This window comes from Triticum aestivum, chromosome 6A, assembly GCF_018294505.1.
Source record: "Triticum aestivum cultivar Chinese Spring chromosome 6A, IWGSC CS RefSeq v2.1, whole genome shotgun sequence".
In the NCBI taxonomy this organism is placed as follows: domain Eukaryota; kingdom Viridiplantae; phylum Streptophyta; class Magnoliopsida; order Poales; family Poaceae; genus Triticum; species Triticum aestivum.
This window is the reverse complement of record NC_057809.1, coordinates 464,773,960-464,797,615: the sequence shown is the minus strand read 5'-3', so window position 1 is coordinate 464,797,615 and position 23,656 is coordinate 464,773,960.

Here is a 23,656-nt window from a genome sequence, read left to right as displayed (position 1 = left end):
TACACACCTTTTGAGAGATACACACATGAATTAGAATTTATTAGAATACTCTATGTGCTTCACTTATATCTTTTGAGCTATATAGTTTTTGCTCTAGTACTTCACTTATATCTTTTAGAGCACGGTGGTGGTTTTATTTTATAGAAATAATTGATCTCTCATGCTTCACTTATACTCCCTCTGTCTCAAAATTCTTGTATTAGATTTGTCTAGCTACGTATCTATCTAACACTAAAACGTAACTAGATACATCTGTACTTAGACAAATTGAAGACAAGAATTTTGGGACGGAGGGAGTATTATTTTGAGAGTCCTTTAGAACAACATGGCAATTTGCTTTTAGGCATAATAAAAACTTTCATATAAGTGCATTGAATACTAAGAGAAGTTTGATACTTGATGATTTATTTGAGATATGGAGATAGTGATATGAAAGTTGTGCTAGTTGAGTAGTTGTGAACTTGAGGAATACTTGTGTTGAAGTTTGCAAGTCCCGTACCATGCACGTATGGTAAACGTTGTGTAACAAATTTGAAACATGAGCTATTATTTGATTGTCTTCCTTATTCCTCAAAACAGCCACCATACCTACCTATTATGGCATTTCCATAGCCATTCCGAGATATATTGCCATGCAACTTTCCACCGTTCCATTTATTATGACACGCATCATCATTGTCATATTGCTTTGCATGATCATGTAGTTGACATCGTATTTGTGGCAAAGCCACCATTCATAATTTTTTCATACATGTCACTCTTGATTCATCGCAATCCCGGTACAGCGCCGGAGGCATTCATATAGTCATATCTTATTCTAGTATTGAGTTGTAATCATTGAGTTGTAAATAAATAGAAGTGTGATGATCATCAGTAATAGAGTATTGTCCCATAAAAAAGAAAAAAAGAAAGGCCAAATAAAAAAAGAAGGCCCAAAAAAGGGGGCAATGCTACTATCCTTTTTTCCACACTTGTGCTTCAAAGTAGCACCATGATCTTTATGATAGAGAGTCTCTTGTTTTGTCATTTTCATATACTAGTGGGAATTTTTCATTATAGAACTTGGCTTGTATATTCCAACAATGGGCCTCCTCAAGTGACCTAGGTCTTCATGAGCAAGCAAGTTGGATGCACACCCACTTAGTTTCTTTTGTTGAGCTTTCATACATTTATAGCTCTAGTGCATCCGTTGCATGGCAATCCCTACTCCTTGCATTGACATCAATTGATGGGCATCTCCCTAGCCCATTGATTAGTCGCGTCGATGTGAGACTTTCTCCTTTTTTTGTCTTCTCCACATAACTCCCTTCATCATATTATATTCCACCCATAGTGCTATATCCATGGCTCACGCTCATGTATTGTGTGAAAGTTGAAAAAAGTTTGAGATTACTAAAGTATGAAACAATTGCTTGGCTTGTCATCGGGGTTGTGCATGATGAGAGCATTCTTGCGTGACAAAAATGGAGCATGACCAAACTATATGATTTTGTAGGGATGAACTTTCTTTGGCCATGTTATTTTGAGAAGACATGATTGCTCAGTTAGTATGCTTGAAGTATTATTATTTTGATGTCAATATTAAACTTTTATCTTGACTCTTTCGGATCTGAACATTCATGCCACAATAAAGAAAATACATTGAGAAATATGTTAGAAAGCATTCCACATCAAAAATTCTGTTTTTATCATTTACCTACTCAAGGACGAGCCGGAATTAAGCTTGGGGATGCTTGATACGTCTCCAGCGTATCTATAATTTTTGATTGTTCCATGCTATTATATTATCTGTTTTGGATGATAACTGGATTTATTTTACACTTTTATATTATTTTTGGGACTAACCTATTAACCAGAGGCCCAACCCAAATTGCTGTTGTTTTGCCTATTTCAGTGTTTTGTAGAAAAGGAATATCAAACGGAGTCCAAACGGAATGAAACCTTCGGGAGCATGATTTTTGGAACAAACGTGATCCAGAGGACTTGGAGTGAACGTTAAGCAATCAACGAGGAGGCCACGAGGCAGGGGGCACGCCTACCCCCTGGGCGTGCCCTCCACCCTCGTGGGCCCCTCGTTGCTCCACCAACCTACTTCTTCCTCATATATATATTCATATACCCCGCAAACATCCAGGAGCACCACGAAACCCTATTTCCACCGTTGCAACCTTATGTACCCAAGAGATCCCATCTTGGGGCCTTTTCCGGAGCTCCACCGGAGGGGGCATCGATCATAGAGGGCCTCTACATCAACTCCATGGCCCCTCCGATGATGTGTGAGTAGTTTACCTCAGACCTTCGGGTCCATAGCTAGTAGCAAGATGGCTTCTTCTCTCTCTTTGGATCTCAATACAAAGTTCTCCTCGATTCTCCTGGAGATCTATTCGATGTAATCTTCTTTTGCGGTGTGTTTGTCGAGATCCGATGAATTGTCGGTTTATGATCAAGTTTATCTATGAACAATATTTGAATCTTCTCTTAATTCTTTTATGTATGATTGGTTTATCTTCGCAAGTCTCTTCGAATTATCAGTTTGGTTTGGCCTACTAGATTGATCTTTCTTGCAACGGGAGAAGTGCTTTAGCTTTGGGTTCAATCTTGCGGTGCTTGATCCCAGTGACAGAAAGTGTTGTGGAAACGTCACGGCAGATGTCCTAGTGTAGGGACTTAGTCGTGAGGCCAACGCATCTATGCAGTAGCTTGAAGGGGTTGATCGGAATCGAAAAATGCAACATGCAAGATGAAGATTTAGACAACTTCGGGCCCCGGGAAACATCGTCCAGTAATAGCCCTACATGTTGTTTGTGGCTAGATCTCATTATGCTCATGAGAGAGCCGGCGCATAAGCCAGCTCCCCCTTTGTGGCTTGCCCTAGAGATTGTTTGTTGCTTGTCCTTCTTTGGGGAGCCTTGCCCCTCCTTATATATGTTGAAGGGGCGGGTTACATGTGGAGTCCTAGTAGGACTAGGACTAGTCTATCTTTTCTTACAAGTTGAATACAAGTTCGGGTCATGCTTCCTTGTAAAGGAAATATTCATCATCCCTTTCCTCTTAAGCCGGCCCATCATAACGTGAGCCGGCCTTCTGGGCTTTGGGCCTTGTCTTCCATCTGACCCGCCGTTAGGGCCATCCGTGAGTCGCCAGGCTCGTGAGTCTCCAGTCCTCCGGCGGGTTATCAATGAAAACACCAAGCCCGTCCGGGTCATACTTCCGGCCGTGTCATACCGCGGGGTATATCCCCGACATTAGCCCCTAGTTGAATTTGGATTTATCCATGTTAAACTGATCTTGTAAAATAAACACAAGAACAAACTTGATAGGTTGTGCTCTGGGTTAAATATTTTCCTGAACCGGCACCTGATCATCTTTAAGTCCTTGTCATTTCCTCCTGGATGCATACTCAAGATCTTATAGCAAATCTCCTTTAACAAATATGTCCAAACCTTGCCAATGCAAAAATCCAGGCACTTCTTCTAAAAAATCCGGGTCAATAGACTAGCTTCAGAGTCAATTTGCAGACATTGGTATCTTTATAGAGAAATATTGTAAGAAATAGTCCACTTGAATCGGCTTCCAAAGCGCCGGCTTAAAAATATTGGTCTTGAAAAACTCATCTGACTTTCAGCCGGCTTGTAGAACTTGTCGGTTTATCATTGCCAAAGTATCCGGTTTGTAAATATTGATAGCATCGGGTCATAATTGTTGCCGACACCGGGTCATAGTTATTGGTGACGTCGGGTCAATCTGGTTTACTCAAAACTGAGAATTTGAAGATTTTTCTCCCTTATATCCATATTACCTGTAGCCCCCAAGTCTTGAGCAGAAACAAAGTGATGACTTAAGACTTGCTTCAATATAAATACCGCCACTTTGAAGAAATCCATGTTGTTCATCTTAGTCACCAGTAAAGACTGAATAGTCCATATATGTAGCCCCCAAGCGTCGGGTTGTCATGCTTGCAGCAACTTGGGGCTTGTAATTGTCGTATACTCAAAAAAAACTTCAACCAGTGTAGCCCCCAGGTCAAGGGCCGGGTCATTATGCAATAATGAGCAGGGACTTTATAAATATGATCATATAGAATTGAACAACAACATGTAGCCCCCAAGGGCTGGCTCAATAAGATAATATTGAGTTGGGACTTTATATATACTTCTTTTGAAAAGAACATCATATGATGTAACCCCCATCATGGGGCTTGAACTCACGTCCACAAGGTTAAGAGCTTTGTGCTTTACCAACTGAGAAGTGGACCCTTCAATATAATGGAATAAAACTTGTGTACCTTGAATTGTTGACAAGAGCAATTGGTAGCCCCCAAGGGCCGGCTCATTATGATGTGATGAGTCGGATCTTCAATAAGGTGAGCAAAAAATGACTTTGCATTAGCCCCCAAGTGTCATGGTGCATGCTTGCAATGACATGAGACTTGCATATTCGATATAATCTCAACTTTGAATAATGTAGCCCCCAAGTGCCGGGTTGTAAGCCTGCAGCTACTCGGGACTATTCCTTTCATTGTAGAATAAATCATATCCATTGATAAAATAATAGCCATTGCGCCAAAGCGACTTTGAATACCTTATCATAATATTAGTTACTGATAACCATAATAAAAATCCAGCCATGTTGGCTATTAAAGATTTGAATAACCCGGTTTGAAAACCTCAATCATTCAATATCATAATGAAAAATCTAGCCAAGTTTGGCTATTTAAAGATTCAAGTACCTTATCTGTTGACAAGTAAATCCGGAGTTTTAAATACCCGGCGGCTGTTGGCCGATGGCGATTTAATATGCCTCTATTGTAAGCCGGAATTTTTATAACCCGACTATTTATAGCCTTTGAGAAAATCCAGAATGGATGATCATTCTGAAGCATCAATTTTAATGATGAGCTTGGACTTAAGCATTTATATAAGTCATAGTTCTGCAAATCCCGCACAAAGTGTAAACAACATACGCCCTGGCGACTTAATGTCAAAAGGCAGGGCGGGTAACCACCCAAATGTAGTCTTATCCTGTGATATTGAATTTGCACTATCGGTCTATGTGACCTACACAGTAAGGGTGGTAACCCAATCTTTGACACGCGCATGATTCCAATGGCGTAATTCAAAATATACCGGCGGCTTAAAGTCCATAGCCAGGGCTGGTTTAAACATAATCATGTATAAACAATATCATACTTGTGATATTGAATCGTACTATCGGCTTATGATACTTGTGCAGTAAGGGTGATAACCCAAAACTTAGAAATTAAACCTTCCAAGTATTAACATTATCATATGCTGGTGACTTGTTCGTTGAAGCCATGGCGGGTTAATAGAAACCACATATATATGCTTCAGATATGATCAAAAAGTCTCAAAACCCAAAAGATTGTGTGCAGAAACTTAAACCAAATAAAAATTGAGGTTTCTGATTCGAATACGATTAGTAAACCGTTCCAAAGGGGTTAAGCTAGGATTCGAATACGATCATGTAGCCCCCAGTGTCTTTGGCGTTGCGCCGATCAAGAGGGTACCGACAGCTATGTTCTCTTTGGTTCGAATACGACCTATGTTTGAACAGGAAGCCCCCAAATGACCTTGAGAGGTTTTTAACGACCCTGATTTGAATATGATCCAAGTCGGACCCAAAAAGGGTTAAGCTATGATTCGAATACGATGAAGAAGCCCCCTAGTGAGTTTGGCAGTGTGCCGATCAAGAGAGTACCGACAGCTATGTTCTCTTTGGTTCGAATACGACGTAGGTTTGAACAGGAAGCCCTCAAATGATCATTGAAACGGGGTACCTATGTTTGAGCTGTGCTTTGCAACAGACTCTCTTTGGTCCCTTTAATTTTTCTGAGAATTCAAACTTGTGAGTAATGAATTCTTCTTGAATCAGGAATTGAGCCGAATATTAAAAGCTTCAGAGCTTTGTGGGCCGGACTTTAAACCGGATATTGAGCTTCAATGCTTTGTGAGAGATAAATTTCTCTTGAACCGGATTTTAAACCAGATTTTTTTTCTTTATTTTGGGCCAGAAATTTTCTGACGACCTTTAAACTGACAATATTTGCTGAGCCCTGTCATCATAGCCCCCGACGTCTCAAGGAGGCTGAAGGAGTTGGCTTGAGATTCTTCATAATTAACCGTGACATAGACTGGTTTGAATCCTGCATGGGACAACTTGCAAACCGGAGTAATTGCTCTTTTAAAGAAAGCGATATATAATATAAAAAATATGCTGGATGAATTTCACCTGATGTGTCAGGTCAGTAATTATCACCGCGGAGTTGATGATCACCATGGTGAAGCTGAAATCAATCGCGAGCGAGTCGGCCGCGGGAGCGGACAGATGAGTCAGCCGTGGCGTTGTAAGCCGGTGCGGATGGGCGAGTCAGCCGTGTCGTTTTAAGCCGCTGTGGATGAGAGAGTCGGCCGCGACAGTGGAAATGACACGGACGCAGGCAAGTTGTCCATGGTCACTGACAATAAGTCAGTCACGTGTGTTGATGTAGTGGGGGTGGCAACTTGCACAAGACAAGTGCTAGTGCAAAAAATAATATTTGCTCACGCCCTTTTTGCGACACCTTTTTGTAAGGAATAATGGTCCTGCGAAAAAAATATCATAGACCAAGTAATTGTTCTTTGATGAAAACAATATATAATATAAGAATAACTTTAGATAGATTTCACTTGATTTAATTGGACACTAGATGATCCGCCCAAAGACCCAGCGCCTGATGGTAATCCACCAGATATGAATTCAGTAGCAACTGTAGAATAGTAGTACTCACTGAATCATCTTGCCAGGTCTGTAGTATAGATCATAAGTGCAAAATGTTATGCTATTGACACCATGGCACTAGGAGATGTCGGATGCAGTGATTCAGTGGCCTATTAAATAGCCAAAATATTTTCCCTTGCTCGGAGACATGCTCTCCGCAATCTCCACCTCTGTTGACTTTTGACTTAGTCACGGCGGCTCTGTGGTGAATCGATCGAGCCAAAAAATTCATTGGGCCATGGTTTACAATTGACAGTACCGTAGATCTCAGCGGCACAAGCAGGCCTCAACAGTGGAGGGCGACAGCGGCTTGCAGAACAAGGTGCAGCGACGGAGATGCCTTGGCAGTAATTTGTAAGTGGATTAACGAAGCCGTAGAGGGCCGGCCATGGCGGCTTCGAGGCCGGCCACAGCGGCGAAGGTAGTGATGCCGAACAACTCAAGGTCAGTCGTGACCATTGAAAAAAAATAGCGCGCTATAGCGTCGTTAATAGCACGCTATAAAGTATTGAAAATTATCTCGCTAAATATATCGGTGTACAATATCTCGCTAATAGCACGTTATAGAGCGATATAACACGCTAATAGCATATTTTGAGGTCGGCGGTAGCGCGCTATTTTTTTCATTGGTCGTGACTGAGGCAGAGCCGTGGCTTGAAGCCTTGACATGAGGCGGTGATTCGAAGCGGGCCAAGGCCATGATGGTAATAGGGCGGCTTGGCGAGGCCGTGGAAGCGGCGGAGGCGCCGGCCATGAAGTGAGTCCTGCAGGGGTGGCTTAAGAGCAGACAACGGCTTGAGGAAGCACCAGACCGTAGAGCAGAGACAAGCAGCAGCTCTCACAAACGGCAAATGACGACCACGAGGGTGATTCGAGGGCGGCCGCCGAGGCCAAGTCGGAATGAGTCGGAGGGAAGGCCACTCGGAGTCGAGTCCGGCGGTTTACTGAAGCAACGCACGACGGAGGTGAACCGGCGACGGCGGCTCGGCGCGTGGCCCTCCCGGTGACTCAAAGTGAGGCTGAGATGATGATGGCACAGGCTGGCCGGCTTGAAGGCGGAAGCGAATCCGGCGGAATTGGAGCGAGGCAAGGCAAGGTACAGCAATGGCCGGGCACGCCGGCGAGGCGTCTCAGGTGCAGCCGGTTTGACGAGGACATGGCGGCGACTTGGCGGGCGAGCGGTCCGGGCGGCTCAAGTCTGCGACCACGGCAACGGCTTGGCTCAGCGCGGGGACGGCTCATAGCAGCGGCAAGGCGGCCCTCCGGCGGAAGCGATGTGACGAGGCAGCAGCTCAGTCACTTAGCATCGGTGGCTTGGAGCAGGTAACAGCAGAGGCGAGATGAGCATGCATGTACTAGTATTCTGGTCAGCCTTGAGTAGGTCTCACCTAGAGTAGAAAAAGTAAGGTAAAATGCGCCGGATCTAATATACAGGAACAATACTAGTACTCCAGTACTCAGCGAACAATCGTGCTAGTAACCCGGGAGCAGGAACTTGTGGAACTCAGCCCGATCGGACAGCAGAAATTTTGTGTCGGTCTTGATGGAAGCTCCGATTTGATTGCTTGCAGGACTCGGTGTAGAAAACGAAACTGATCTCCCGTTGGTCTCGACGGATCACATTACGTCGCCGGCGGCGCCCAAAATGTTAAAACCTAATCATTCTTCCTCTCAATCTCGTATCTGCTGGGCTGACCGCTCGTCCATGATGTAGATCCTTCCTAACTGGCTCCTCCCCAGCAAAAAATTACGAACTTCTCGATCCCTGGAAGAGATCCCTTCAAGAACTCAACACCACCGTGCGCAGGCCCCACGGTGGGCGCCAACTGTCGTGAAAACGTCACGGCAGATGTCCTAGTGTGAGGACTTAGTCGTGAGGCCAACGCATCTATGCGGTAGCTTGAAGGGGTTGATCAAAATCGAAAAACGCAACATGCAAGGCAAAGATTTAGACAGCTTCGGGCCCCGGGAAACATCATCCGGTAATAGCCCTACATGCTGTTTGTGACTAGATCTCATTATACTCATGAGAGAGCCGGCGCATAAGCCGGCTCCCCCTTTGTGTCTAGCCCTAGAGATTGTTTGTTGCTTGTCCTTCTTTGGCGAGCCCTGCCACTCCTTATATATATTGAAGGGGCGGGTTACATGTGGAGTCCTAGTAGGACTAGGACTAGTCTATCTTTTCTTACAAGTTGAATACAAGTTCGGGTCTTGCTTCCTTGTAAAGGAAATATTCATCATCCCTTTCCTCTTAAGCCGACCCATTATAACGTGAGCCGGCCTTCTGGGCTTTGGGCCTTGTCTTCCATCTGACCCGCCGTTAGGGCCATCTGTGAGTCGCCAGGCTCGTGAGTCGCTAGTCCTCCAGCGGGTTATCAATGAAAACACCAAGCCCGGCCGGCTCATACTTTCAGTCGGGTCATATCGCGGGGTATATCCCCGACAGAAAGGGAAACGACACGTATTGTATTGTTGCCATCGAGGATAAAAAGATGGGGTTTACATCATATTGCATGAGTTTATCCCTCTACATCATGTCATCTTGCTTAAGGCGTTACTCTGTTCTTATGAACTTAATACTCTAGATGCATACTGGATAGCGGTCGATGTGTGGAGTAACAGTAGTAGATGCAGAATTGTTCCGGTGTACTTGTCTCAGCGTGATGCCTATATACATGATCATACCTAGATATTCTTATCATTCTTTGCTTTTCTATCAATTGCTCGACAGTAATTTGTTCACCCACCGTAATATTTATGCTATCTTGAGAGAAGCCACTAGTGAAACTTATAGCCCCCGGGTCTATTTTCCATCATACAAGTTTCCAATCTATTTTATTTTACAATCTCTACTTTCAATCTGTATCATAAAAATACCAAAAATACTTATCTTATTATTATTATCCCTATCAGATCTCACTCTTGCAAGTGGCCGTGAAGGGATTGACAACCCCTTTATCGCGTTGGTTGCGAGGTTCTTATTTGTGTGTGTAGGTACGAGGTGACTCGCGCGTGGTCTCCTGCTGGATTGATACCTTGGTTCTCAAAAACTGAGGGAAATACTTATGCTCCTTTACTGCACCACCCTTTCCTCTTCAAGGGAAAACCAACACAATGCTCAAGAGGTAGCAGTGCGTCATGATGTTGAAGAAGGATGGTGGGAACACCAACTCAAACTGATAAGACATTGCACCAAATCATTCTCTAACCTTGGTATGATTTCTGGATCGATTACCTTCTGAGAGATTGCATTGAGGAATGCACATAGCTTTACAATGGCTAATCAAACGTTTTCCGGTAGAAGCCTCCTCAATGCAACCGGAAGCAGTTGCATCATAATCACGTGGCAGTCATGAGACTTTAGGTTCTGGAACTTTTTCTCTGTCATATTTATTATTCCCTTTATATTCGAAGAGAAGTCAGACGGGACCTTCATACTGAGCAGGCATTAAAAAAGATTTCCTTCTCGTCTTTGGCAAGAGCGTAGCTGGCATGACCCTGATTTATGCCGTCTTTTCCGTGCTTACGTTGCTGGTCCTTCCGTGCCTTCGTTGTATCTTTTGTCTTCCCATACACGCCCAAGAAGCCAAGCAGGGTCACGCAAAGATTCTTCGTCATGTGCATCATGTCGATTGCGGAGCGGACCTCTAGGTCTTTCCAATAGGTCAAGTCCGAAAATATAGATTTCTTTTTCCACATGGGTGTGCACCCGTCAGCGTCATTCGGAACAGATTGTCTGCCAAGACCCTTTCCAAAGATTACCTTCAAATCCTTGACCATATCATGTACATCATCACCACTACGGTGGCGAGGCTTCGTCCGGTGATCTGCCTCACCTTTGAAATGCTTGCCTTTCTTTCTTATGGTATGCCTGCTCAAAAGAAATCAACGATGTCCCAGGTACACATTCTTCCTACAATTATCCAAATATATACTGTCGGTATCATCCAAACAGTGCGTGCATGCGCGGTATCCCTTATTTGTCTGTCCTGAAAGGTTACTAAGAGCAGGCCAATCATTGATAGTCACGAACAACAATGCATGTAGGTCAAATTCTTCTTGTTTGTGCTCATCCCACGCATGTACACCTTTTCCATTCCACGGCTATAAGAGTTCTTCAACTAATGGCCTTAGGTACACATCAATGTCGTTGCCGGGTTGCATAGGGCCTTGAATGAGCACTGGTATCATAATGAACTTCTGCTTCATGCAAAACCAAGGAGGAAGGTTATACATACATAGAGTCACAGGCCAGGTGCTATGGTTGCTGCTCTGCCCCCCAAAAGGATTAATACCATATGCGCTTAGACCAAACTATATGTTCCTTGCGTCACCTGCAAAGTCCTCCCAGTACTTTCTCTCGATTTTTCTCCACTGCGACCCGTCAGCAGGTACTCTCAACTTTCCATCTTTCTTACGGTCTTCTCTGTGCCATCGCATCGACTTGGCATGCTCTTTATTTTGGAACAAACGTTTCAACCGTGGTATTATAGGAGCATACCACATCACCTTGGAAGGAATCTTCTTCCTGGGGCGCTCACCCTCGACATCACCAGGGTCATCGGGGCTGATCTTATAGCGCAATGCACCGCATACCGGGCACGCGTTCAAATCCTCGTACTCACCGTGGTAGAGGATGCAGTCATTAGGGCATGCATGTATCTTCTGCACCTCTAACCCTAGAGGGTAGACAACCTTCTTTGCTTCATACATACTCTCGGGCAATTCGTTGTCCTTTGGAAGTATCTTCTTTAACATTATCAGCAACTTTCCAAATCCCTTATCAGATACACCATTCTCTGCCTTCCATTGTAGCAATTCCAGTGTGGTACCCAACTTTTTCTTGTCAGCTTCGCAATTCGGGTACAAAAAATTTCTTGTGATCCTATAACATGTGGTGCAACTTCTTCTTCTCCTTTTCACGAGCGTAGTTTCTCTTCGCATCGACAATGGCCCGACCTATATCATCAGCGGGCTCATCTGATGCCTCTTCTTCAGCTTCTTCCCGCATTGCCGGCTCAGCTTCTTCCCCCATAGTTGTACCATCATATTCAGGGAACCCATGGCCAGGATAGTTGTCGTCATCCTGCTCTTCTTCATTGTATTCCATCATAACCCCTCTTCCTCCATGCTTGGTCCAAACATTATAGTGGGGCATGAAACTGGACTCAAACAGGTGGACGTGGATGGTTCTTGACTTGGAGTAATTCTGATCATTCTTATAGCCGGCACATGGACAAGGCATAAAACCATCTGCCCTCTTGTTTGCCTCAGCCACAAGCAGAAAAGTACGCACGCCATTAAAGAACTAGGGAGAGCATCGGTTATCGTACATCCATTGCCAGCTCATTTTCATTACACAACACCGAATGGACCAAATTAATACAAGTTCATACATAAAGTTCATACAACACTTATTCTCATAAAACAAACATACAAATAACTCCCTAGCTAAAGCATTTAAATGCAACAACAAATGCGATCAAGATCGCAACTAAGGTAGCAATTGATCCAACAACATAATGATACCAAGCCTCACTATCAATGGCATATTTTCTAACCTTTCTAATCTTCAAGCGCATTTGTAACATCCCAATTTTTACTAAATTTGGATGTTAATAGAATCATTCAATGCATATCATATTTCTTTGCATTTTGGAGTTTTTAAAATATTCAAATAATATTTTTCCACTCGAGAAAAACAGATGAGAGGGGATAAGATGACTTCCTCAAAATATAAAAGAGTGGGAAATTTTATTTTGAATATTATTTGAAGTTTTGGAGTTTATTGGTATTTATTTTATTTGCAAAAGTGCATTAATTGCATTAGGAAAAATATTTTCAAAATATTATGTGCTTAAGTTAATGTTCATTAGGCTCTAAATATTCTATAGTTATTTTAGAAATTATAGTGGTGTTTTTATTAATTCATTTGAATTATTTACGGCCAATTTAGTCTCCTGTTAAAAAAAACACACACACACACACACGCAGCCTGAACCGAAACTGGGTTCGGCCCAGGAGCGCCCGACCGGCCCAGCTGGCCATTTCGGCCCAAGGCCGCCCGCGCGCCCGGAACCTCCCGCACCGATCGACCGCTCCGCGCCCGCCCTCGCTCGCCCCCTCTCGCTGCGGTTGCCAGGCGGGCCCTACCCGTCAGGCCGTCCCCAACCTCCCGCACCGCGCGGGATAAACACCGCGCCTCGCCGCCTGCAACCGCCGGCCGCCCCTCTCGTGGATGAGGCCTTATCCGTCGACCCCGAGCCCTCTGACTGCGCCTATAAATGCCCCCGAACCCCCTCTTCCGTCCTCGCCGTCCCGCTTCTCCCCACGCCGCCTATAGCCACCGCCGTTGTCGTTCGCATCTCGCCGCCCGAACGGACCTCGTCGGAGCTTTCTGTCGCCAGTAAGCCACCACGGCATCCATCTTCTCCGTCAAATGACTTCCTGCGGCAAAGCGCACCCGTTTGACATCTTTTCCTCGCCGTGGTCCCGCCGGAGACGACGCCCCGATGACGTCTGACCTCGCCGGAGCCCACGGAGTGCCGCCGCCTTTGCCTCGCCGATCCTGATGCCCCCGAGGAGCCCCGACGCCACCATCCGGACGCCCAAGCCGCGCCGCACTTTCCCGTCTTCTTCCCCGACGCCCAGGACTGTCGTAGCCACTGCCCTGCCACCTACCGATGCCGCGCCGCCGTCTTCATCGTCGTCGGCCACCACCACCGCCCGCTGTAAGCCGCTGCCCCACTCCCTCCCGTTAGATCAATCATCAACGGCTTAGATTAGATTGGTTAGGTTGTTTTTTTAGTTGAACCGATATGCGGTTAACTGCGGGTTTTATTTTTAAAACCGATCGGTTTTTGCTTAAGTTAGCCGTCGCCGCTGTTTTGGTTAAATTGTGAACGTCCGCTGTATAAGCTACACGGCGAACACCTTTCGGCCAGTAGGAATCTGCCACGCGCCAGGGACCAGTTTGTGATAGTTTTTCTTCACTGTTTAGTCCCTTTCATAACAGATTAGTCCCTAATCTTAGATTAGCCATAACTTTTAAACCGTAGATCCAAACTCGATGAAACCAGCGGCAAATTCTTCGTATTGTTTAGATCTATCTAGTGGTATACTTTTTGCAAACTTTTGTCAGATTCAAATTTGATTTATTCAGATTCGAATTCGAACTTCAAATGGCCATATCTCCCAAACCGTAGCTCCGATTAAGTTGATTCCTTTTGCATGCTATCACCGTAGCAAAGCCCTATCACCTGGACCTTTGTCACAATAATTTTCACACACTAGAATCTGCCCTTTAATATTTTTACTAGTATGCATAGTATGCACTATATTTCACATCACTCTTTGAACCATAGGCCTATGTTGTTTTACATTTAGAATATTTCTGTAGTAGCTTAGTGTGTTGTATGTTCATTTGGTTTTTCCGAGACTTTTTGCTATGCATGTTCTTTTGGTTCTCTAGAATGTTTGCTTATGTTTGTTTACCTTCTTTGCGATAGATTGCCCAGAGTGCGAAGTAGAATATTATCAGTCTTTAGAATTCAACCAGCAGTACCAAGGCAAGTTGCATCTTGATCATGTTTCATTACCTATGTTTTTATTATGCACTTAGTTCTTTGCGGTAGGACTGCATGGTAGGAAACTGATGCCGCATGACTATGCTTTTCACCCAGTAGTTCATTGAGGTAGGTCTGAACCATATAACTTTGTCGCCATCGTTTTACATTATGTTGCTACGCTAAGTAGACATGGATTGGGGAGTGATCATTGTAAAGTTTGAGTGACAATGTAGTAAATATGACCTAAGTTAATTAATGAACTACCTGGGCGGAAACTTGTGGGAATGGTGACGAAGTACAGTGGGGCACGCATGGGAAATCCATGGTGGTGCACCACTAGTGGACCGTCCGCTCAGGCTCAAAGAGATCAATCGTATTCCCATGTCTAGAAGCTTACGTGTGCAGTCACAAGCCAATATGGGCTCTGGCTTAGTTGACTAGTTAGTGTGACCCCTTCCGGGATGGGCTAGCAGATGTCGAATGATGTAGGTGTACCGGCCTATCCGTGGGTTAAGGGGGAACATTTTCGAAAGGCTATGTCTCGATCTTCTGATCATGGAGGTGGTCGAGTCTTGTGGGGAAAAGTGTGCAACCTCTGCAGAGTGTCAACCTAATCAATTAGTCGTGTCCCCAGTTACGGACAACTTGAGCATCTAGTAGTGGAAATGCCGGGAGATCTCCTCACCTTTAATTAAACAGTTGGGTTTTAAATGAAACTTGGGAACGGATGGAGTTGGGTTTGCCAACTAATCCTATGCAAATGTGTAGTAGTAGAATAACATCTTTTCTAATAGGGAAAACTAGCTTTATGCAAAAACTAAACTTAGAGCTTTCCACCAGCCAAATTGCATGTATAAGTAGGTTTGTTACATTTATGATATGACTTGCCAGTACATTCAATGTACTGACCCATATGGATGCAACTTATCATGTTGCAGATATATCCGACGAGGATTAAGATGTGATAGGTCGATGTTCTACACTCAACCTTGCTCGCGGAGTTGGACTCATTTACTTCTTTGCTTCTGCAGTATTTGCTTATTGGCTCTATGCCCTAGTTTGTAATAAATGTATTGCTCCTAGACTATCGATGTAATAAAGAGATGTGTGTTATTTCTGTTATTTCATCGAGTACTGTGTGTGCTAGCAAGTCGATCCAGGGACTAGCACGGTAAGCACAGAGACTTCGACTCTTACCGAGTCGGGTCGCTACAGCATTTTCTCCATCTTGATCTTGTGATCATCGATGACATCAGCAACATTCAACTCCAATTCCATCTTCTCCCCCTCAATTCTTTTCAATTTTTATTTTAAATACTTGTTTTCTCTTTCAACTAAATTTAGCCTCTCGATAATAGGGTCGGTTGGAATTTCCGGTTCACATACCTCCTAGATAAAAATATCTATGTCAACTTGATGGGCATAATTTGTCATAAACACGAAATGCAACAAATAGTTATAAAATAGAATGTACCACATCTGAATCATAACCCGGACGAGGGCCGACGGGGACGGATATCAAAACCATGGCACTATGTATAACAAACAATGTACGGGTAAGACAATTATATAAGTAACTATATATGTAAATCACACAAACATGATTTTTTTATATAAACAGATAAGAACAAGAGGCTCACCACAAGATGGTGCCAGCGACGCGACGGTGCGGGCGATCGAAGGTGGTTAGGACGGAGACGGGAATGCACTAAGTAAACCACACCTACATATGCAAACTAAGAGTTGTTTTGAACTCAAATTGCATATAAATAAAATAATAGCACATATAATTCCTCCCAAAATAAAACCCACAAATCACTATACTTATAGAGCATTGCAAGAGCTAATCTAGCAATGAGAGATGAAAGGACAAAGTTGCCAGCCTTCAAATCTTGGAAAAAATTTGGCAAAAATGGAGGTGAGCTTCAACAAGAGGGGAAGAAAACAGAGAAGAGGGGAAAAACAGAGCGCTTTGGCTCGGGCTTGACGAAGCACTATATATAGTGTGACCTTTAGTACCGGTTAGTTATACGAACCGAGACTAAATGTTCATCTCTAGTCTCGGTTCGTGGCATGAACCGATACTAAAGATGCTGGTGGGGCCCCAGCCTGACACAAGCCTGCCACCACATCTTTAGTACCAGTTCGTGGCACAAACCGGTACTAAAGGTTCGCCATGAACCGGTACTAATGAGCGCTGTCCGCTCAGGCTCAAAGAGATCAATCATATTCCCATGTCTACAAGCTTACGTGTGCAGTCACAAGCCAATATGGGCTCTGGCTTAGTTGACTAGTTAGTGTGACCCCTTCCGGGATGGGCTAGCAGATGTAGAATGATGTAGGTGTACTGGCCTATCCGTGGGTTAAGGGGGAACATTTTTGAAAGGCTATGTCTCGATCTTCCGATCAAGGAGGTGGTCCTGTCTTGTGGGGAAAAGTGTGCAACCTCTGCAGAGTGTCAACCTAATCGATTAGCCGTGTCCCCGGTTACAGACAACTTGAGCATCTAGTAGTGGAAATGCCGGGAGATCTCCTCACCTTTAATTAAATAGTTGGGTTTTAAATGAAACTTGGGAACGGATGGAGTTGGGTTTGCCAACTCATCCTATGCAAATGTGTAGTAGTAGAATAACATCTTTTCTAATAGGGAAAAACTAGCTTTATGCAAAAACTAAACTTAGAGCTTTCCACCAGCCAAATTGCATGTATAAGTAGGTTCATTACATTTATGATGTGACTTGCCAGTACATTCAATGTACTGACCCATATGGCTGCAACTTATCACGTTGCAGATATATCCGACGAGGATTAAGGTGCGATAGGTTGATGTTCTACACTCAACCTTGCTCGTGGAGTTGGACTCATTTACTTCTTTGCTTCCGCAGTATTTGCTTATTGGCTCTATGCCCTAGTTTGTAATAAATGTATTGCTCCTGGACTATCGATGTAATAAAGAGATATGTGTTATTTCTGTTATTTCATCGAGTACTGTGTGTGCTAGCAAGTCGATCCAGGGACTAGCACGGTAAGCACAAAGACTTCGACTCTTACCGAGTCGGGTTGCTACAAGATGGTATCAGTGCACGTTGATTGTAGGACGCGACCCCTAGAAATGGAGAAAAGCCATAGGATAAAAACTATATTTTTCATTTTCCATTAAATATCCTTTGGTCTCGTACCTTCTTTGCTTCAATACTAATTCCTCCTCTTTTTCAAAATGTAGATGTCGTCCGCCCTTGTTGAGTTCAATCAGCCCGATGAGACCATGCCCTTTGGATTGTAGCTGGTGAAGATCATGAAGCATTTGAAGATTGGGCTTCCCACATTCACTGGAACCTTCACAACCACTCTACCCGAGGAGACATGTTGGAGGATCGATGCTCATATCCCCGGACGCATCCTCAGAAACCACACCAAGCCCATTGACTTCCATGTGGATACCGCAACATGGGGCTTGGGCAGGGGTATCACTGCTCACATTTCTCTCAGACGCATTCGAGAGGTGTATGACGAAGACCTCAAGAGGACCTCCTTCATGATGTACGGATGCTGCGACGCAAATGGAGATGTGGTGCGTACCCTGGAGGAAGAGACGATAGCTTCCCACATCCAGGACATGGAGGAGCACATTCGCATGATGGAGCTGGAGCTGTCCGACAACATGGTCGTCATCAAGAACCTCATGACCCGCAAGGCCGAGCTAGAGGAGGAGCTCTAGGATGCTCACATCGAGCATGAGGGAGAGCTGGACGCACTGCAGGAGAAGATCGATGACCTGAAGCTTGAGCTTGAGGAGGCCGAGGAGAAGCTGGATGAGGGAGAAAACATCCAGGAGGATCACTCATATGGTGCCTATGTCAGCCAAGAGAGGGACCAAAATGATGAGCTTGGAGATGACGACACGGAGAGAGATGCAAGGACACCCGATGTCGACATGGTTGACTGGTCCTCATCTGATGAGAGTTAGATTTTATACCAGCATGAGAGTTTAGAAATTCTATTTCGTTATCCGATTAGTTTTATTTCATTTGTAAGACCTTATCAAATCTTGTGACATGGCTAACTTAGGTTTGATTATTCATGTGAACCTCTTTGTTTGAAATTGAATTGGAGTGATTTGAAGTTTATTGCTATCATGTGCATATGGGTAGTGTGATTTTACTCACTAGGCCTTGTTCTATTCTAAACTCCTCATCCACTTTGAAACCAATCAGATGCCTCCAAGACGTGACCCCGGATTCAACTTTCCGCCGGAGCTTACGCAATTGATCCAGCAACAGAATGCTCTTATGCAGATGCTCATTCAAAACCAGAACCGGAACCAGAACAACAACAACAACAACAACAACCCACCGCCGCCACCCCCGGTTGACAGTCTCACCCGTTTTTTGAGGCTGAACCCACCCGTGTTCTCCAGCAGCACAGAGCTGATCGTCGCAGATGACTGGCTCCGCAAGATAGGAAGGGAGCTGGCCATGGCAGGATGCAATGATGCGGAGAAGGTGAAGTTTGCTGCCCACCAGCTGGATGGACCGGCAGCTGCTTGGTGGGAGAACTACACCACCACATACCCCATAGAGAATGTGACTTGGGCTCAGTTCCAGTGGGCGTTTCACACTGCTCATGTCGCAGCTAGAGCCATGAGTCTGGAGAAGAAGGAGTTCCGCAGCTTGCGCCAGGGAGGATGCACGGTATCTCAGTATGTTGATGAGTTCAGTAAGTTGGCCCGTTACACCCCAGAGGACGTGGCCACTGATCCAGCCAAGCAGGAGAAGTTTCTGGAGGGACTGAACGATGCATTGGGAGTTCAGTTGATTGTGGCAACATTTGCAGACTATCAGGAGCTGGTTCATAAGGCTACCATTCTTGAAGGCAAGCACCAGCAGATGGAGAATCGTAAGAGGAAGTACGGTCATGGGAAGTATAACTCTGGAGTTCAACAGAAACCCCGCTACAGCCCGTACTCAGGAAGTTCTGGGTCAGGCACTAGCAAGTTTGGAGGGAATCACCATAACCATGGAGGCCACATTCATCATGGAGGGAATGGACACAACCACCATGTTCACAAGCAGGGCAATGGCAATGGAGGAAATGGCAATCAGAAGCATTTCAATTCTTCCACACCGATGAAGAAGGACCTGAGTCACATCACCTGCTTCAAGTGCAAGAAGACATGTCACTACTCCAATGAGTGTCCTGAGGCGCAGAATGGAAATGGGAATTCTGGAGGCAAGAAGCCCAATCCTTTCACTAAGGGGCATGTGAATCATGTCAATGTGGAAGAGGTTTATGAGCAGCCTGACGCAGTGATTGGTAAGTTCTTGGTTAATTCATTTCCAGCACTCATTCTTTTTGACACTGGTGCATCACATTCATTCATATCAAGGGGTTTTGTGGATAAACATAAGTTGCCTACCATAGCTATTAAGTCACCCATTTTAGTGAGTTCCCCAGGAGCCGAGTCTATGGCTAGTCAGGGATGTTTCCAATTGCCTTTGAACATAGGGGGACATGTTTTTCCCACAGATATGATTATACTAGAGTCGCAAGGGTTGGATGTAATCCTAGGGATGGATTGGATGTCCAAGTCTGAGGGAAACATTGATTGTGCTAGTAGATCGACTTTTTCACCACCCCAGAGAAGAAGAGGATCAAGTATGTATCCAGGCTTAAGCCTAAGAGGACTCAGGTGAACTCTCTTACGGGAGTTGTCCAGGAAGAAGTACCAGTGGTGAAGGATTATCCCGATGTATTTCCGGATGAGTTACCGGGTATGCCGCCAGATCGGGAGATTGAGTTTTTGATTGAGTTGCTGCCAGGCACAGGGCCTATCTCCAAGAGGCCGTATCGAATGCCTGCTAATGATTTGGAGGAAGTCAAGAAACAGATTAAGGAGTTGCTAGAGAAAGGGTATATTCGCCCGAGTTCATCACCTTGGGGAGCCCCAGTACTCTTAGTGGAGAAGAAGGATGGAACCTTGAGAATGTGTGTGGATTACCGCTCTTTGAATGAGGTGACCATCAAGAACAAGTATCCCCTACCGATGATCAATGACTTGTTTGACCAGCTAGAAGGAGCTAGTGTTTTCTCCAAGATCGATCTTCGATCGGGTTATCAGCAATTGAAGATCCGTGAGAAGGATATACCCAAGACAACTTTTACCACAAGGTATGGGCTTTATGAGTATACAGTCATGTCCTTTGGTTTGACTAATGCCCCTGCCTATTTTATGAACATGATGAATAAAGTATTCATGGAGTTCTTGGATAAGTTTGTTGTGGTATTCATTGATGACATATTGGTTTACTCCAAGAATGAGGAGGAACACGCTGAACATCTGCGCTTAGTTTTGGAGAAGCTCAGAGAGCATCAACTTTATGCCAAGTTCAGCAAGTGTGAGTTTTGGCTCAAGGAAGTCGGATTTCTTGGACATGTAGTGTTAGGTGAAGGGATTGAAGTGGACCCTACCAAGGTAGAGTCGGTCACAGAATGGAATGCACCCACCATAGTTGGCGAGATTCGTAGTTTCCTTGGACTTGCAGGATATTACCGGAGATTTATTGAAAATTTCTCCAAGATTGCAAGGCCCATGACAGCGTTTTTGAAAAAGGACACCAAGTTCGTTTGGACTAAAGAGTGTGAAGCCAGCTTTCAAGAGTTGAAGAAGCGTTTGGTTACAGTCCCAGTGTTAATCCTGCCTGACGTACACAAGGACTTTCAGGTGTATTGTGATGTTGCACGTCAGGGACTTGGAGGTGTTCTTATGCAAGAGGGGAAGGTTGTAGCTTATTCTTCATGACAGCTTCGACCTCATGAGTTGAACTATGCCACGCATGGTTTGGAGTTGGCAGCTGTAGTGCATGCACTCAAGACATGGAGACACTATCTTATTGGGAATCGTTGTGATGTTTACACGGATCACAAGAGTTTGAAGTATATCTTCACGCAGAAGGAATTGAATCTCAGGCAAAGGAGATGGTTGCAACTTATAAAGGATTATGACATGGGTCTGCATTATCATCCAGGAAAATCCAATGTTGTGGAAGATGCTTTGAGCCATAAGAGTTATGTTAATACCCTTACAGCAGGAGGTTTACCTCAGGAGTTATGTGATGAGCTTAGAGAACTTCAATTGGAAATAGTTCCAAGAGGTTATGTTGCTGCACTCGAGGTGCAGTCCACCTTGTTGGGAAGAATCAGAGAAGCCCAGAAGTTGGACCAAGGTATTGCTGAGATCAAAGAAATGATGAGCAAAGGGAAAGCAGAAGGATTCCGTGAGGATGAACATGGAACCATATGGTTTGAGCAACGGATTTGTGTACCCAATGACCCGAAGATCAGGAAGTTGATTCTTCAGGAGGCTCATGACTCACCATATTCGATACACCCAGGCAATACCAAGATGTATTTGGACTTGAAGGAAAGTTTTTGGTGGGCCGGTATGAAGAGAGAAATTGCCGAGTATGTGGCAATATGTGATGTATGTCAGAGAGTAAAGGCAGAACATCAGAAACCAGCAGGATTACTTCAGCCGTTGCCGATACCTGATTGGAAATGGGATAAACTTGGTATGGACTTTATCACGGGGTTACCCAGGACCCGTTCAGGTTATGATTCCATTTGGGTGATAGTTGATCGTTTGACCAAGGTTGCTCACTTCATTCCAGTGAAGACCACCTATACAAGTGCTAAGCTGGCAAAGATATATATGACCAGGATCGTATGTCTGCATGGAGTTCCAAGGAGCATCGTATCAGATAGAGGGACACAATTTAACTCAAAGTTTTGGAAACAATTACACGAAACCTTGGGTACCAGGCTAGAGTTCAGTACAGCCTTCCATCCACAGACTGATGGGCAGACAGAGAGAGTCAATCAGATTCTAGAGGACATGTTGAGAGCTTGTGCGCTAGACTATGGGTCTAGTTGGGACGATAACTTACCCTACACAGAGTTCTCATACAACAACAGCTACCAAGCCAGTTTGCAGATGGACCCTTTTGAGGCATTGTATGGAAGGAAATGTAGGACACCTTTGATGTGGAATGGAGTTGGAGATCGCAAATTGTTTGGACCTGATTTGATCAGGGATTCTGAGGAGAAGGTCAAGTTGATTCGTGGCAGACTTAAGATAGCCCAGTCAAGGCAGAAAAGTTATGTCGATGCTAAACGCAAGGAAGTGATCTATGAAGTGGGAGATAGAGCATATCTTCGAGTGTCTCCACTTCGAGGTATTAAGAGATTTGGAGTCAAAGGAAAGTTAGCACCACGATTTGTGGGACCATACAAAGTTCTGGAACATAGAGGAGAGGTTGCATACCAGTTGCTATTACCAGAGGCTTTGTCAGGAGTTCATGATGTGTTTCATGTTTCCTAGCTGAAGAAGTGTCATGCAGAGATGGCGGACATTCCTTTGAGGGATATAGTGCCACTGGAGGCAATTCAGTTGGAGAATGATTTGACTTATGAGGAGAAGCCTATTAGGATTCTTGAGACTGCAGAGAGGATCACTCGCACTAAGATCATCAAATTCTACAAGGTTCAGTGGAGTCACCACACTGAGGAGGAAGCCACTTGGGAACGAGAGGAAGATCTTAGACATGACCATCCGCACCTTTTTGCTGGCCAACCCGAATGTCGAGGATGAGATTCATGTTAAGGGGGGTAGGTTTGTAACATCCCAATTTTTATTAAATTTGGATGTTAATAGAATCATTCAATGCATATCATATTTCTTTGCATTTTGGAGTTTTTAAAATATTCAAATAATATTTTTCCACTTGAGAAAAACAAATGAGAGGGGATAAGATGACTTCCTAAAAATATAAAAGAGTGGGAAATTTTATTTTGAATATTATTTGAAGTTTTGGAGTTTATTGGTATTTATTTTATTTTCAAAAGTGCATTAATTGCATTAGGAAAAAATTCAAAATATTTTGTGCTTAAGTTAATGTTCATTAGGCTCTAAATATTGTATAGTTATTTTAGAAATTATTGTGGTGTTTTTACTAATTCAGTTGAATTATTTACGACCAATTTAGTCTCGTGTTAAAAAACACACACACACGCACGCACGCAGCCTGGACCGAAACTGGGTTCGGCCCAGGAGCGCCCGACCGGCCCAACTGGCCATTTCGGCCCAAGGCCGCCCGCGCGCCCGAAACCTCCCGCACCGGTCGACCGCTCCGCGCCCGCCCTCGCTCGCCCTCTCTCGCTGCCGCTGCCAGGCGGGCCCTACCCGTCAGGCCGTCCCCAACCTCCTGCACCGCGCGGGATAAACACCGCGCCTCGCCGCCCGCAACCACCGGCCG